Genomic DNA, 15,000 nt, shown 5'->3' with positions numbered 1-15,000 from the left:
TTTGAAAACAGCCTCCAGAGAGCGTAATATGTATTAATACTCACTGAAAACATTGATGAAAATTGCAACAAAAAAAAAGAGGACAGACTGCCAAATAAAATCATGTTTCATTTTCCACTGGCCTGTTTCTCTCAGTCCTTTCTCCACTAGTGAGGCAACAGCGCCCTCTTCTGGCTAAAGGAGGTATTAAAAGCTTACAGCACCTGGTATTCCCAGGCGGTCTCCCATCCAAGTACTAACCAGGCCCGACCCTGCTTAGCTTCCGAGATCGGACGAGATCGGGCGTGTTCAGGGTGGTATGGCCGTAAGCGAATAAACAGGTTGTTAAAGGGTTATTTATACATACTTAGGTTTAAAGTAACACCTCGCCAAAATTAGAGCAAGTGACTATGACCTAGTTGATTTTATTACTTTTCTACTCAAACGTGTGGGCCTATGGATAGACTTACACTTAATCTTACTAGATTCAGCAATACTTTGACGCTGGGAGTTAACTAAAGACTTGCAGCTTGTTTTTAAGACTTGTTTCACGACTTGCGGGCAAACTGAACGTTCAAACGTCTGATAAACACATTGAACAAACCGATTCCGTGAAGATTAACTTCCCTCTTTCAAAACTGGCCTGGTTAGTACTTGGATGGGAGACCGCCTGGGAATCCCAGGTGCTGTAAGCTTTTAATACCTGCTTCAGCCAGCAGGGGACGCTGTAACCTCCTGCTATGCACTGCAGTTCTTTTTTTATTTGTCTATCATTGCTTCTACTTTCCTACAAAGTAGCTTACACTGAATTTTGATTGGGGATCATCTATAGCATATATAGGGACTGATTGTAATAATTATGAATTTTCATATAATTAGTAAGTGTTCCTTTGTGATTCCTAATGGAGGATTGTTTTTTTAATGATTAGTTACAATGGAGAATGTGAGGGGATCAAATATGTATGCCCCACAGGGTTATGATTTCTACATGAAACATTGCAATGGCTGATTTATTCATTTGTCATTCAAGATTACCTCAAAACAAGTAAGTGGTGATAAAAACATAATTTCGAGTTGTCCCTTGTATCTTAATCAATCACTGCTTAGGCTACTATAATAATCCTAAATCTTGTGTGCCTTAATGCAACATTTAAACTTATTTCTGCTGTTCACTGTTCACAAGTTTGCAGGATTGAAAACCTTAATAAATCCACAGTAAAAGTGACGATGCGAAATGGTCAACTTCTGAAAAATCGTCAATTGATTGATAAGTAAGCATCACTTGTTTGCAGGTTTTTTTTAAATTCAATCTTAATAGTAATCATTTATAATAATTCCTGATTTGGTGTAAATGTTTATTATTGATGTGAAAACATTTATAATGATGGTGAATATTTCCAGTTGAATCAAATGTATAATATGGCTACCAGAGTGTTGTGGGGAAGTAAAGAGTAACCTAAGTACAAGTAATTAAAATATGTTAATGCAGTAGTCCTTACGTAAGTAGGCTACATGTACTTTTTGAATGTAAAACTGAACTTTGAAAACAGCCTCCAGAGAGCGTAATATGTATTAATACTCACTGAAAACATTGATGAAAATTGCAACAAAAAAAAAGAGGACAGACTGCCAAATAAAATCATGTTTCATTTTCCACTGGCCTGTTTCTCTCAGTCCTTTCTCCACTAGTGAGGCAACAGCGCCCTCTTCTGGCTAAAGGAGGTATTAAAAGCTTACAGCACCTGGTATTCCCAGGCGGTCTCCCATCCAAGTACTAACCAGGCCCGACCCTGCTTAGCTTCCGAGATCGGACGAGATCGGGCGTGTTCAGGGTGGTATGGCCGTAAGCGAATAAACAGGTTGTTAAAGGGTTATTTATACATACTTAGGTTTAAAGTAACACCTCGCCAAAATTAGAGCAAGTGACTATGACCTAGTTGATTTTATTACTTTTCTACTCAAACGTGTGGGCCTATGGATAGACTTACACTTAATCTTACTAGATTCAGCAATACTTTGACGCTGGGAGTTAACTAAAGACTTGCAGCTTGTTTTTAAGACTTGTTTCACGACTTGCGGGCAAACTGAACGTTCAAACGTCTGATAAACACATTGAACAAACCGATTCCGTGAAGATTAACTTCCCTCTTTCAAAACTGGCCTGGTTAGTACTTGGATGGGAGACCGCCTGGGAATCCCAGGTGCTGTAAGCTTTTAATACCTGCTTCAGCCAGCAGGGGGCGCTGTAACCTCCTGCTATGCACTGCAGTTCTTTTTTTATTTGTCTATCATTGCTTCTACTTTCCTACAAAGTAGCTTACACTGAATTTTGATTGGGGATCATCTATAGCATATATAGGGACTGAATGTAATAATTATGAATTTTCATATAATTAGTAAGTGTTCCTTTGTGATTCCTAATGGAGGATTGTTTTTTTAATGATTAGTTACAATGGAGAATGTGAGGGGATCAAATATGTATGCCCCACAGGGTTATGATTTCTACATGAAACATTGCAATGGCTGATTTATTCATTTGTCATTCAAGATTACCTCAAAACAAGTAAGTGGTGATAAAAACATAATTTCGAGTTGTCCCTTGTATCTTAATCAATCACTGCTTAGGCTACTATAATAATCCTAAATCTTGTGTGCCTTAATGCAACATTTAAACTTATTTCTGCTGTTCACTGTTCACAAGTTTGCAGGATTGAAAACCTTAATAAATCCACAGTAAAAGTGACGATGCGAAATGGTCAACTTCTGAAAAATCGTCAATTGATTGATAAGTAAGCATCACTTGTTTGCAGGTTTTTTTTAAATTCAATCTTAATAGTAATCATTTATAATAATTCCTGATTTGGTGTAAATGTTTATTATTGATGTGAAAACATTTATAATGATGGTGAATATTTCCAGTTGAATCAAATGTATAATATGGCTACCAGAGTGTTGTGGGGAAGTAAAGAGTAACCTAAGTACAAGTAATTAAAATATGTTAATGCAGTAGTCCTTACGTAAGTAGGCTACATGTACTTTTTGAATGTAAAACTGAACTTTGAAAACAGCCTCCAGAGAGCGTAATATGTATTAATACTCACTGAAAACATTGATGAAAATTGCAACAAAAAAAAAGAGGACAGACTGCCAAATAAAATCATGTTTCATTTTCCACTGGCCTGTTTCTCTCAGTCCTTTCTCCACTAGTGAGGCAACAGCGCCCTCTTCTGGCTAAAGGAGGTATTAAAAGCTTACAGCACCTGGTATTCCCAGGCGGTCTCCCATCCAAGTACTAACCAGGCCCGACCCTGCTTAGCTTCCGAGATCGGACGAGATCGGGCGTGTTCAGGGTGGTATGGCCGTAAGCGAATGAACAGGTTGTTAAAGGGTTATTTATACATACTTAGGTTTAAAGTAACACCTCGCCAAAATTAGAGCAAGTGACTATGACCTAGTTGATTTTATTACTTTTCTACTCAAACGTGTGGGCCTATGGATAGACTTACACTTAATCTTACTAGATTCAGCAATACTTTGACGCTGGGAGTTAACTAAAGACTTGCAGCTTGTTTTTAAGACTTGTTTCACGACTTGCGGGCAAACTGAACGTTCAAACGTCTGATAAACACATTGAACAAACCGATTCCGTGAAGATTAACTTCCCTCTTTCAAAACTGGCCTGGTTAGTACTTGGATGGGAGACCGCCTGGGAATCCCAGGTGCTGTAAGCTTTTAATACCTGCTTCAGCCAGCAGGGGACGCTGTAACCTCCTGCTATGCACTGCAGTTCTTTTTTTATTTGTCTATCATTGCTTCTACTTTCCTACAAAGTAGCTTACACTGAATTTTGATTGGGGATCATCTATAGCATATATAGGGACTGATTGTAATAATTATGAATTTTCATATAATTAGTAAGTGTTCCTTTGTGATTCCTAATGGAGGATTGTTTTTTTAATGATTAGTTACAATGGAGAATGTGAGGGGATCAAATATGTATGCCCCACAGGGTTATGATTTCTACATGAAACATTGCAATGGCTGATTTATTCATTTGTCATTCAAGATTACCTCAAAACAAGTAAGTGGTGATAAAAACATAATTTCGAGTTGTCCCTTGTATCTTAATCAATCACTGCTTAGGCTACTATAATAATCCTAAATCTTGTGTGCCTTAATGCAACATTTAAACTTATTTCTGCTGTTCACTGTTCACAAGTTTGCAGGATTGAAAACCTTAATAAATCCACAGTAAAAGTGACGATGCGAAATGGTCAACTTCTGAAAAATCGTCAATTGATTGATAAGTAAGCATCACTTGTTTGCAGGTTTTTTTTAAATTCAATCTTAATAGTAATCATTTATAATAATTCCTGATTTGGTGTAAATGTTTATTATTGATGTGAAAACATTTATAATGATGGTGAATATTTCCAGTTGAATCAAATGTATAATATGGCTACCAGAGTGTTGTGGGGAAGTAAAGAGTAACCTAAGTACAAGTAATTAAAATATGTTAATGCAGTAGTCCTTACGTAAGTAGGCTACATGTACTTTTTGAATGTAAAACTGAACTTTGAAAACAGCCTCCAGAGAGCGTAATATGTATTAATACTCACTGAAAACATTGATGAAAATTGCAACAAAAAAAAAGAGGACAGACTGCCAAATAAAATCATGTTTCATTTTCCACTGGCCTGTTTCTCTCAGTCCTTTCTCCACTAGTGAGGCAACAGCGCCCTCTTCTGGCTAAAGGAGGTATTAAAAGCTTACAGCACCTGGTATTCCCAGGCGGTCTCCCATCCAAGTACTAACCAGGCCCGACCCTGCTTAGCTTCCGAGATCGGACGAGATCGGGCGTGTTCAGGGTGGTATGGCCGTAAGCGAATGAACAGGTTGTTAAAGGGTTATTTATACATACTTAGGTTTAAAGTAACACCTCGCCAAAATTAGAGCAAGTGACTATGACCTAGTTGATTTTATTACTTTTCTACTCAAACGTGTGGGCCTATGGATAGACTTACACTTAATCTTACTAGATTCAGCAATACTTTGACGCTGGGAGTTAACTAAAGACTTGCAGCTTGTTTTTAAGACTTGTTTCACGACTTGCGGGCAAACTGAACGTTCAAACGTCTGATAAACACATTGAACAAACCGATTCCGTGAAGATTAACTTCCCTCTTTCAAAACTGGCCTGGTTAGTACTTGGATGGGAGACCGCCTGGGAATCCCAGGTGCTGTAAGCTTTTAATACCTGCTTCAGCCAGCAGGGGACGCTGTAACCTCCTGCTATGCACTGCAGTTCTTTTTTTATTTGTCTATCATTGCTTCTACTTTCCTACAAAGTAGCTTACACTGAATTTTGATTGGGGATCATCTATAGCATATATAGGGACTGATTGTAATAATTATGAATTTTCATATAATTAGTAAGTGTTCCTTTGTGATTCCTAATGGAGGATTGTTTTTTTAATGATTAGTTACAATGGAGAATGTGAGGGGATCAAATATGTATGCCCCACAGGGTTATGATTTCTACATGAAACATTGCAATGGCTGATTTATTCATTTGTCATTCAAGATTACCTCAAAACAAGTAAGTGGTGATAAAAACATAATTTCGAGTTGTCCCTTGTATCTTAATCAATCACTGCTTAGGCTACTATAATAATCCTAAATCTTGTGTGCCTTAATGCAACATTTAAACTTATTTCTGCTGTTCACTGTTCACAAGTTTGCAGGATTGAAAACCTTAATAAATCCACAGTAAAAGTGACGATGCGAAATGGTCAACTTCTGAAAAATCGTCAATTGATTGATAAGTAAGCATCACTTGTTTGCAGGTTTTTTTTAAATTCAATCTTAATAGTAATCATTTATAATAATTCCTGATTTGGTGTAAATGTTTATTATTGATGTGAAAACATTTATAATGATGGTGAATATTTCCAGTTGAATCAAATGTATAATATGGCTACCAGAGTGTTGTGGGGAAGTAAAGAGTAACCTAAGTACAAGTAATTAAAATATGTTAATGCAGTAGTCCTTACGTAAGTAGGCTACATGTACTTTTTGAATGTAAAACTGAACTTTGAAAACAGCCTCCAGAGAGCGTAATATGTATTAATACTCACTGAAAACATTGATGAAAATTGCAACAACAAAAAAAGAGGACAGACTGCCAAATAAAATCATGTTTCATTTTCCACTGGCCTGTTTCTCTCAGTCCTTTCTCCACTAGTGAGGCAACAGCGCCCTCTTCTGGCTAAAGGAGGTATTAAAAGCTTACAGCACCTGGTATTCCCAGGCGGTCTCCCATCCAAGTACTAACCAGGCCCGACCCTGCTTAGCTTCCGAGATCGGACGAGATCGGGCGTGTTCAGGGTGGTATGGCCGTAAGCGAATGAACAGGTTGTTAAAGGGTTATTTATACATACTTAGGTTTAAAGTAACACCTCGCCAAAATTAGAGCAAGTGACTATGACCTAGTTGATTTTATTACTTTTCTACTCAAACGTGTGGGCCTATGGATAGACTTACACTTAATCTTACTAGATTCAGCAATACTTTGACGCTGGGAGTTAACTAAAGACTTGCAGCTTGTTTTTAAGACTTGTTTCACGACTTGCGGGCAAACTGAACGTTCAAACGTCTGATAAACACATTGAACAAACCAATTCCGTGAAGATTAACTTCCCTCTTTCAAAACTGGCCTGGTTAGTACTTGGATGGGAGACCGCCTGGGAATCCCAGGTGCTGTAAGCTTTTAATACCTGCTTCAGCCAGCAGGGGACGCTGTAACCTCCTGCTATGCACTGCAGTTCTTTTTTTATTTGTCTATCATTGCTTCTACTTTCCTACAAAGTAGCTTACACTGAATTTTGATTGGGGATCATCTATAGCATATATAGGGACTGATTGTAATAATTATGAATTTTCATATAATTAGTAAGTGTTCCTTTGTGATTCCTAATGGAGGATTGTTTTTTTAATGATTAGTTACAATGGAGAATGTGAGGGGATCAAATATGTATGCCCCACAGGGTTATGATTTCTACATGAAACATTGCAATGGCTGATTTATTCATTTGTCATTCAAGATTACCTCAAAACAAGTAAGTGGTGATAAAAACATAATTTCGAGTTGTCCCTTGTATCTTAATCAATCACTGCTTAGGCTACTATAATAATCCTAAATCTTGTGTGCCTTAATGCAACATTTAAACTTATTTCTGCTGTTCACTGTTCACAAGTTTGCAGGATTGAAAACCTTAATAAATCCACAGTAAAAGTGACGATGCGAAATGGTCAACTTCTGAAAAATCGTCAATTGATTGATAAGTAAGCATCACTTGTTTGCAGGTTTTTTTTAAATTCAATCTTAATAGTAATCATTTATAATAATTCCTGATTTGGTGTAAATGTTTATTATTGATGTGAAAACATTTATAATGATGGTGAATATTTCCAGTTGAATCAAATGTATAATATGGCTACCAGAGTGTTGTGGGGAAGTAAAGAGTAACCTAAGTACAAGTAATTAAAATATGTTAATGCAGTAGTCCTTACGTAAGTAGGCTACATGTACTTTTTGAATGTAAAACTGAACTTTGAAAACAGCCTCCAGAGAGCGTAATATGTATTAATACTCACTGAAAACATTGATGAAAATTGCAACAAAAAAAAAGAGGACAGACTGCCAAATAAAATCATGTTTCATTTTCCACTGGCCTGTTTCTCTCAGTCCTTTCTCCACTAGTGAGGCAACAGCGCCCTCTTCTGGCTAAAGGAGGTATTAAAAGCTTACAGCACCTGGTATTCCCAGGCGGTCTCCCATCCAAGTACTAACCAGGCCCGACCCTGCTTAGCTTCCGAGATCGGACGAGATCGGGCGTGTTCAGGGTGGTATGGCCGTAAGCGAATGAACAGGTTGTTAAAGGGTTATTTATACATACTTAGGTTTAAAGTAACACCTCGCCAAAATTAGAGCAAGTGACTATGACCTAGTTGATTTTATTACTTTTCTACTCAAACGTGTGGGCCTATGGATAGACTTACACTTAATCTTACTAGATTCAGCAATACTTTGACGCTGGGAGTTAACTAAAGACTTGCAGCTTGTTTTTAAGACTTGTTTCACGACTTGCGGGCAAACTGAACGTTCAAACGTCTGATAAACACATTGAACAAACCGATTCCGTGAAGATTAACTTCCCTCTTTCAAAACTGGCCTGGTTAGTACTTGGATGGGAGACCGCCTGGGAATCCCAGGTGCTGTAAGCTTTTAATACCTGCTTCAGCCAGCAGGGGACGCTGTAACCTCCTGCTATGCACTGCAGTTCTTTTTTTATTTGTCTATCATTGCTTCTACTTTCCTACAAAGTAGCTTACACTGAATTTTGATTGGGGATCATCTATAGCATATATAGGGACTGATTGTAATAATTATGAATTTTCATATAATTAGTAAGTGTTCCTTTGTGATTCCTAATGGAGGATTGTTTTTTTAATGATTAGTTACAATGGAGAATGTGAGGGGATCAAATATGTATGCCCCACAGGGTTATGATTTCTACATGAAACATTGCAATGGCTGATTTATTCATTTGTCATTCAAGATTACCTCAAAACAAGTAAGTGGTGATAAAAACATAATTTCGAGTTGTCCCTTGTATCTTAATCAATCACTGCTTAGGCTACTATAATAATCCTAAATCTTGTGTGCCTTAATGCAACATTTAAACTTATTTCTGCTGTTCACTGTTCACAAGTTTGCAGGATTGAAAACCTTAATAAATCCACAGTAAAAGTGACGATGCGAAATGGTCAACTTCTGAAAAATCGTCAATTGATTGATAAGTAAGCATCACTTGTTTGCAGGTTTTTTTTAAATTCAATCTTAATAGTAATCATTTATAATAATTCCTGATTTGGTGTAAATGTTTATTATTGATGTGAAAACATTTATAATGATGGTGAATATTTCCAGTTGAATCAAATGTATAATATGGCTACCAGAGTGTTGTGGGGAAGTAAAGAGTAACCTAAGTACAAGTAATTAAAATATGTTAATGCAGTAGTCCTTACGTAAGTAGGCTACATGTACTTTTTGAATGTAAAACTGAACTTTGAAAACAGCCTCCAGAGAGCGTAATATGTATTAATACTCACTGAAAACATTGATGAAAATTGCAACAAAAAAAAGAGGACAGACTGCCAAATAAAATCATGTTTCATTTTCCACTGGCCTGTTTCTCTCAGTCCTTTCTCCACTAGTGAGGCAACAGCGCCCTCTTCTGGCTAAAGGAGGTATTAAAAGCTTACAGCACCTGGTATTCCCAGGCGGTCTCCCATCCAAGTACTAACCAGGCCCGACCCTGCTTAGCTTCTGAGATCGGACGAGATCGGGCGTGTTCAGGGTGGTATGGCCGTAAGCGAATGAACAGGTTGTTAAAGGGTTATTTATACATACTTAGGTTTAAAGTAACACCTCGCCAAAATTAGAGCAAGTGACTATGACCTAGTTGATTTTATTACTTTTCTACTCAAACGTGTGGGCCTATGGATAGACTTACACTTAATCTTACTAGATTCAGCAATACTTTGACGCTGGGAGTTAACTAAAGACTTGCAGCTTGTTTTTAAGACTTGTTTCACGACTTGCGGGCAAACTGAACGTTCAAACGTCTGATAAACACATTGAACAAACCGATTCCGTGAAGATTAACTTCCCTCTTTCAAAACTGGCCTGGTTAGTACTTGGATGGGAGACCGCCTGGGAATCCCAGGTGCTGTAAGCTTTTAATACCTGCTTCAGCCAGCAGGGGACGCTGTAACCTCCTGCTATGCACTGCAGTTCTTTTTTTATTTGTCTATCATTGCTTCTACTTTCCTACAAAGTAGCTTACACTGAATTTTGATTGGGGATCATCTATAGCATATATAGGGACTGATTGTAATAATTATGAATTTTCATATAATTAGTAAGTGTTCCTTTGTGATTCCTAATGGAGGATTGTTTTTTTAATGATTAGTTACAATGGAGAATGTGAGGGGATCAAATATGTATGCCCCACAGGGTTATGATTTCTACATGAAACATTGCAATGGCTGATTTATTCATTTGTCATTCAAGATTACCTCAAAACAAGTAAGTGGTGATAAAAACATAATTTCGAGTTGTCCCTTGTATCTTAATCAATCACTGCTTAGGCTACTATAATAATCCTAAATCTTGTGTGCCTTAATGCAACATTTAAACTTATTTCTGCTGTTCACTGTTCACAAGTTTGCAGGATTGAAAACCTTAATAAATCCACAGTAAAAGTGACGATGCGAAATGGTCAACTTCTGAAAAATCGTCAATTGATTGATAAGTAAGCATCACTTGTTTGCAGGTTTTTTTTAAATTCAATCTTAATAGTAATCATTTATAATAATTCCTGATTTGGTGTAAATGTTTATTATTGATGTGAAAACATTTATAATGATGGTGAATATTTCCAGTTGAATCAAATGTATAATATGGCTACCAGAGTGTTGTGGGGAAGTAAAGAGTAACCTAAGTACAAGTAATTAAAATATGTTAATGCAGTAGTCCTTACGTAAGTAGGCTACATGTACTTTTTGAATGTAAAACTGAACTTTGAAAACAGCCTCCAGAGAGCGTAATATGTATTAATACTCACTGAAAACATTGATGAAAATTGCAACAAAAAAAAAGAGGACAGACTGCCAAATAAAATCATGTTTCATTTTCCACTGGCCTGTTTCTCTCAGTCCTTTCTCCACTAGTGAGGCAACAGCGCCCTCTTCTGGCTAAAGGAGGTATTAAAAGCTTACAGCACCTGGTATTCCCAGGCGGTCTCCCATCCAAGTACTAACCAGGCCCGACCCTGCTTAGCTTCCGAGATCGGACGAGATCGGGCGTGTTCAGGGTGGTATGGCCGTAAGCGAATGAACAGGTTGTTAAAGGGTTATTTATACATACTTAGGTTTAAAGTAACACCTCGCCAAAATTAGAGCAAGTGACTATGACCTAGTTGATTTTATTACTTTTCTACTCAAACGTGTGGGCCTATGGATAGACTTACACTTAATCTTACTAGATTCAGCAATACTTTGACGCTGGGAGTTAACTAAAGACTTGCAGCTTGTTTTTAAGACTTGTTTCACGACTTGCGGGCAAACTGAACGTTCAAACGTCTGATAAACACATTGAACAAACCGATTCCGTGAAGATTAACTTCCCTCTTTCAAAACTGGCCTGGTTAGTACTTGGATGGGAGACCGCCTGGGAATCCCAGGTGCTGTAAGCTTTTAATACCTGCTTCAGCCAGCAGGGGACGCTGTAACCTCCTGCTATGCACTGCAGTTCTTTTTTTATTTGTCTATCATTGCTTCTACTTTCCTACAAAGTAGCTTACACTGAATTTTGATTGGGGATCATCTATAGCATATATAGGGACTGATTGTAATAATTATGAATTTTCATATAATTAGTAAGTGTTCCTTTGTGATTCCTAATGGAGGATTGTTTTTTTAATGATTAGTTACAATGGAGAATGTGAGGGGATCAAATATGTATGCCCCACAGGGTTATGATTTCTACATGAAACATTGCAATGGCTGATTTATTCATTTGTCATTCAAGATTACCTCAAAACAAGTAAGTGGTGATAAAAACATAATTTCGAGTTGTCCCTTGTATCTTAATCAATCACTGCTTAGGCTACTATAATAATCCTAAATCTTGTGTGCCTTAATGCAACATTTAAACTTATTTCTGCTGTTCACTGTTCACAAGTTTGCAGGATTGAAAACCTTAATAAATCCACAGTAAAAGTGACGATGCGAAATGGTCAACTTCTGAAAAATCGTCAATTGATTGATAAGTAAGCATCACTTGTTTGCAGGTTTTTTTTAAATTCAATCTTAATAGTAATCATTTATAATAATTCCTGATTTGGTGTAAATGTTTATTATTGATGTGAAAACATTTATAATGATGGTGAATATTTCCAGTTGAATCAAATGTATAATATGGCTACCAGAGTGTTGTGGGGAAGTAAAGAGTAACCTAAGTACAAGTAATTAAAATATGTTAATGCAGTAGTCCTTACGTAAGTAGGCTACATGTACTTTTTGAATGTAAAACTGAACTTTGAAAACAGCCTCCAGAGAGCGTAATATGTATTAATACTCACTGAAAACATTGATGAAAATTGCAACAAAAAAAAAGAGGACAGACTGCCAAATAAAATCATGTTTCATTTTCCACTGGCCTGTTTCTCTCAGTCCTTTCTCCACTAGTGAGGCAACAGCGCCCTCTTCTGGCTAAAGGAGGTATTAAAAGCTTACAGCACCTGGTATTCCCAGGCGGTCTCCCATCCAAGTACTAACCAGGCCCGACCCTGCTTAGCTTCTGAGATCGGACGAGATCGGGCGTGTTCAGGGTGGTATGGCCGTAAGCGAATGAACAGGTTGTTAAAGGGTTATTTATACATACTTAGGTTTAAAGTAACACCTCGCCAAAATTAGAGCAAGTGACTATGACCTAGTTGATTTTATTACTTTTCTACTCAAACGTGTGGGCCTATGGATAGACTTACACTTAATCTTACTAGATTCAGCAATACTTTGACGCTGGGAGTTAACTAAAGACTTGCAGCTTGTTTTTAAGACTTGTTTCACGACTTGCGGGCAAACTGAACGTTCAAACGTCTGATAAACACATTGAACAAACCGATTCCGTGAAGATTAACTTCCCTCTTTCAAAACTGGCCTGGTTAGTACTTGGATGGGAGACCGCCTGGGAATCCCAGGTGCTGTAAGCTTTTAATACCTGCTTCAGCCAGCAGGGGACGCTGTAACCTCCTGCTATGCACTGCAGTTCTTTTTTTATTTGTCTATCATTGCTTCTACTTTCCTACAAAGTAGCTTACACTGAATTTTGATTGGGGATCATCTATAGCATATATAGGGACTGATTGTAATAATTATGAATTTTCATATAATTAGTAAGTGTTCCTTTGTGATTCCTAATGGAGGATTGTTTTTTTAATGATTAGTTACAATGGAGAATGTGAGGGGATCAAATATGTATGCCCCACAGGGTTATGATTTCTACATGAAACATTGCAATGGCTGATTTATTCATTTGTCATTCAAGATTACCTCAAAACAAGTAAGTGGTGATAAAAACATAATTTCGAGTTGTCCCTTGTATCTTAATCAATCACTGCTTAGGCTACTATAATAATCCTAAATCTTGTGTGCCTTAATGCAACATTTAAACTTATTTCTGCTGTTCACTGTTCACAAGTTTGCAGGATTGAAAACCTTAATAAATCCACAGTAAAAGTGACGATGCGAAATGGTCAACTTCTGAAAAATCGTCAATTGATTGATAAGTAAGCATCACTTGTTTGCAGGTTTTTTTTAAATTCAATCTTAATAGTAATCATTTATAATAATTCCTGATTTGGTGTAAATGTTTATTATTGATGTGAAAACATTTATAATGATGGTGAATATTTCCAGTTGAATCAAATGTATAATATGGCTACCAGAGTGTTGTGGGGAAGTAAAGAGTAACCTAAGTACAAGTAATTAAAATATGTTAATGCAGTAGTCCTTACGTAAGTAGGCTACATGTACTTTTTGAATGTAAAACTGAACTTTGAAAACAGCCTCCAGAGAGCGTAATATGTATTAATACTCACTGAAAACATTGATGAAAATTGCAACAAAAAAAAAGAGGACAGACTGCCAAATAAAATCATGTTTCATTTTCCACTGGCCTGTTTCTCTCAGTCCTTTCTCCACTAGTGAGGCAACAGCGCCCTCTTCTGGCTAAAGGAGGTATTAAAAGCTTACAGCACCTGGTATTCCCAGGCGGTCTCCCATCCAAGTACTAACCAGGCCCGACCCTGCTTAGCTTCCGAGATCGGACGAGATCGGGCGTGTTCAGGGTGGTATGGCCGTAAGCGAATGAACAGGTTGTTAAAGGGTTATTTATACATACTTAGGTTTAAAGTAACACCTCGCCAAAATTAGAGCAAGTGACTATGACCTAGTTGATTTTATTACTTTTCTACTCAAACGTGTGGGCCTATGGATAGACTTACACTTAATCTTACTAGATTCAGCAATACTTTGACGCTGGGAGTTAACTAAAGACTTGCAGCTTGTTTTTAAGACTTGTTTCACGACTTGCGGGCAAACTGAACGTTCAAACGTCTGATAAACACATTGAACAAACCGATTCCGTGAAGATTAACTTCCCTCTTTCAAAACTGGCCTGGTTAGTACTTGGATGGGAGACCGCCTGGGAATCCCAGGTGCTGTAAGCTTTTAATACCTGCTTCAGCCAGCAGGGGACGCTGTAACCTCCTGCTATGCACTGCAGTTCTTTTTTTATTTGTCTATCATTGCTTCTACTTTCCTACAAAGTAGCTTACACTGAATTTTGATTGGGGATCATCTATAGCATATATAGGGACTGATTGTAATAATTATGAATTTTCATATAATTAGTAAGTGTTCCTTTGTGATTCCTAATGGAGGATTGTTTTTTTAATGATTAGTTACAATGGAGAATGTGAGGGGATCAAATATGTATGCCCCACAGGGTTATGATTTCTACATGAAACATTGCAATGGCTGATTTATTCATTTGTCATTCAAGATTACCTCAAAACAAGTAAGTGGTGATAAAAACATAATTTCGAGTTGTCCCTTGTATCTTAATCAATCACTGCTTAGGCTACTATAATAATCCTAAATCTTGTGTGCCTTAATGCAACATTTAAACTTATTTCTGCTGTTCACTGTTCACAAGTTTGCAGGATTGAAAACCTTAATAAATCCACAGTAAAAGTGACGATGCGAAATGGTCAACTTCTGAAAAATCGTCAATTGATTGATAAGTAAGCATCACTTGTTTGCAGGTTTTTTTTAAATTCAATCTTAATAGTAATCATTTATAATAATTCCTGATTTGGTGTAAATGTTTAT

General features: G+C 37.1%; 10 non-coding genes across 10 annotated transcripts; all 10 read right to left on the bottom strand.

The window, feature by feature from the left end:
- Positions 1-191: 191 nt before the first annotated feature.
- Positions 192-310, bottom strand: LOC136182253 (5S ribosomal RNA). The gene has a single exon (XR_010668571.1). It is a non-coding gene; the product is annotated as a 5S ribosomal RNA (ribosomal RNA).
- Positions 311-1,709: 1,399 nt separating this feature from the next.
- LOC136182252 (5S ribosomal RNA) lies at positions 1,710-1,828 on the bottom strand. Its single transcript, XR_010668570.1, has one exon. It is a non-coding gene; the product is annotated as a 5S ribosomal RNA (ribosomal RNA).
- Positions 1,829-3,227: 1,399 nt separating this feature from the next.
- Positions 3,228-3,346, bottom strand: LOC136182251 (5S ribosomal RNA). Its single transcript, XR_010668569.1, has one exon. It is a non-coding gene; the product is annotated as a 5S ribosomal RNA (ribosomal RNA).
- A 1,399-nt stretch (positions 3,347-4,745) lies between these two features.
- LOC136182250 (5S ribosomal RNA) lies at positions 4,746-4,864 on the bottom strand. The gene has a single exon (XR_010668568.1). It is a non-coding gene; the product is annotated as a 5S ribosomal RNA (ribosomal RNA).
- Positions 4,865-6,264: 1,400 nt separating this feature from the next.
- Positions 6,265-6,383, bottom strand: LOC136182249 (5S ribosomal RNA). Its single transcript, XR_010668567.1, has one exon. It is a non-coding gene; the product is annotated as a 5S ribosomal RNA (ribosomal RNA).
- A 1,399-nt stretch (positions 6,384-7,782) lies between these two features.
- On the bottom strand, positions 7,783-7,901 carry LOC136182248 (5S ribosomal RNA). Its single transcript, XR_010668566.1, has one exon. It is a non-coding gene; the product is annotated as a 5S ribosomal RNA (ribosomal RNA).
- Positions 7,902-9,299: 1,398 nt separating this feature from the next.
- LOC136181666 (5S ribosomal RNA) lies at positions 9,300-9,418 on the bottom strand. Its single transcript, XR_010668013.1, has one exon. It is a non-coding gene; the product is annotated as a 5S ribosomal RNA (ribosomal RNA).
- A 1,399-nt stretch (positions 9,419-10,817) lies between these two features.
- Positions 10,818-10,936, bottom strand: LOC136182246 (5S ribosomal RNA). Its single transcript, XR_010668564.1, has one exon. It is a non-coding gene; the product is annotated as a 5S ribosomal RNA (ribosomal RNA).
- A 1,399-nt stretch (positions 10,937-12,335) lies between these two features.
- LOC136181665 (5S ribosomal RNA) lies at positions 12,336-12,454 on the bottom strand. Its single transcript, XR_010668012.1, has one exon. It is a non-coding gene; the product is annotated as a 5S ribosomal RNA (ribosomal RNA).
- Positions 12,455-13,853: 1,399 nt separating this feature from the next.
- On the bottom strand, positions 13,854-13,972 carry LOC136182245 (5S ribosomal RNA). The gene has a single exon (XR_010668563.1). It is a non-coding gene; the product is annotated as a 5S ribosomal RNA (ribosomal RNA).
- Between the last annotated feature and the right edge of the window lie 1,028 nt (positions 13,973-15,000).

This window comes from Labrus bergylta, chromosome 13 (genome assembly GCF_963930695.1).
Source record: "Labrus bergylta chromosome 13, fLabBer1.1, whole genome shotgun sequence".
Taxonomy (NCBI): Eukaryota; Metazoa; Chordata; class Actinopteri; order Labriformes; family Labridae; genus Labrus; species Labrus bergylta.
Note: the sequence above shows the minus strand (reverse complement) of the source record. Positions and strands in the feature narration are given on the sequence as shown.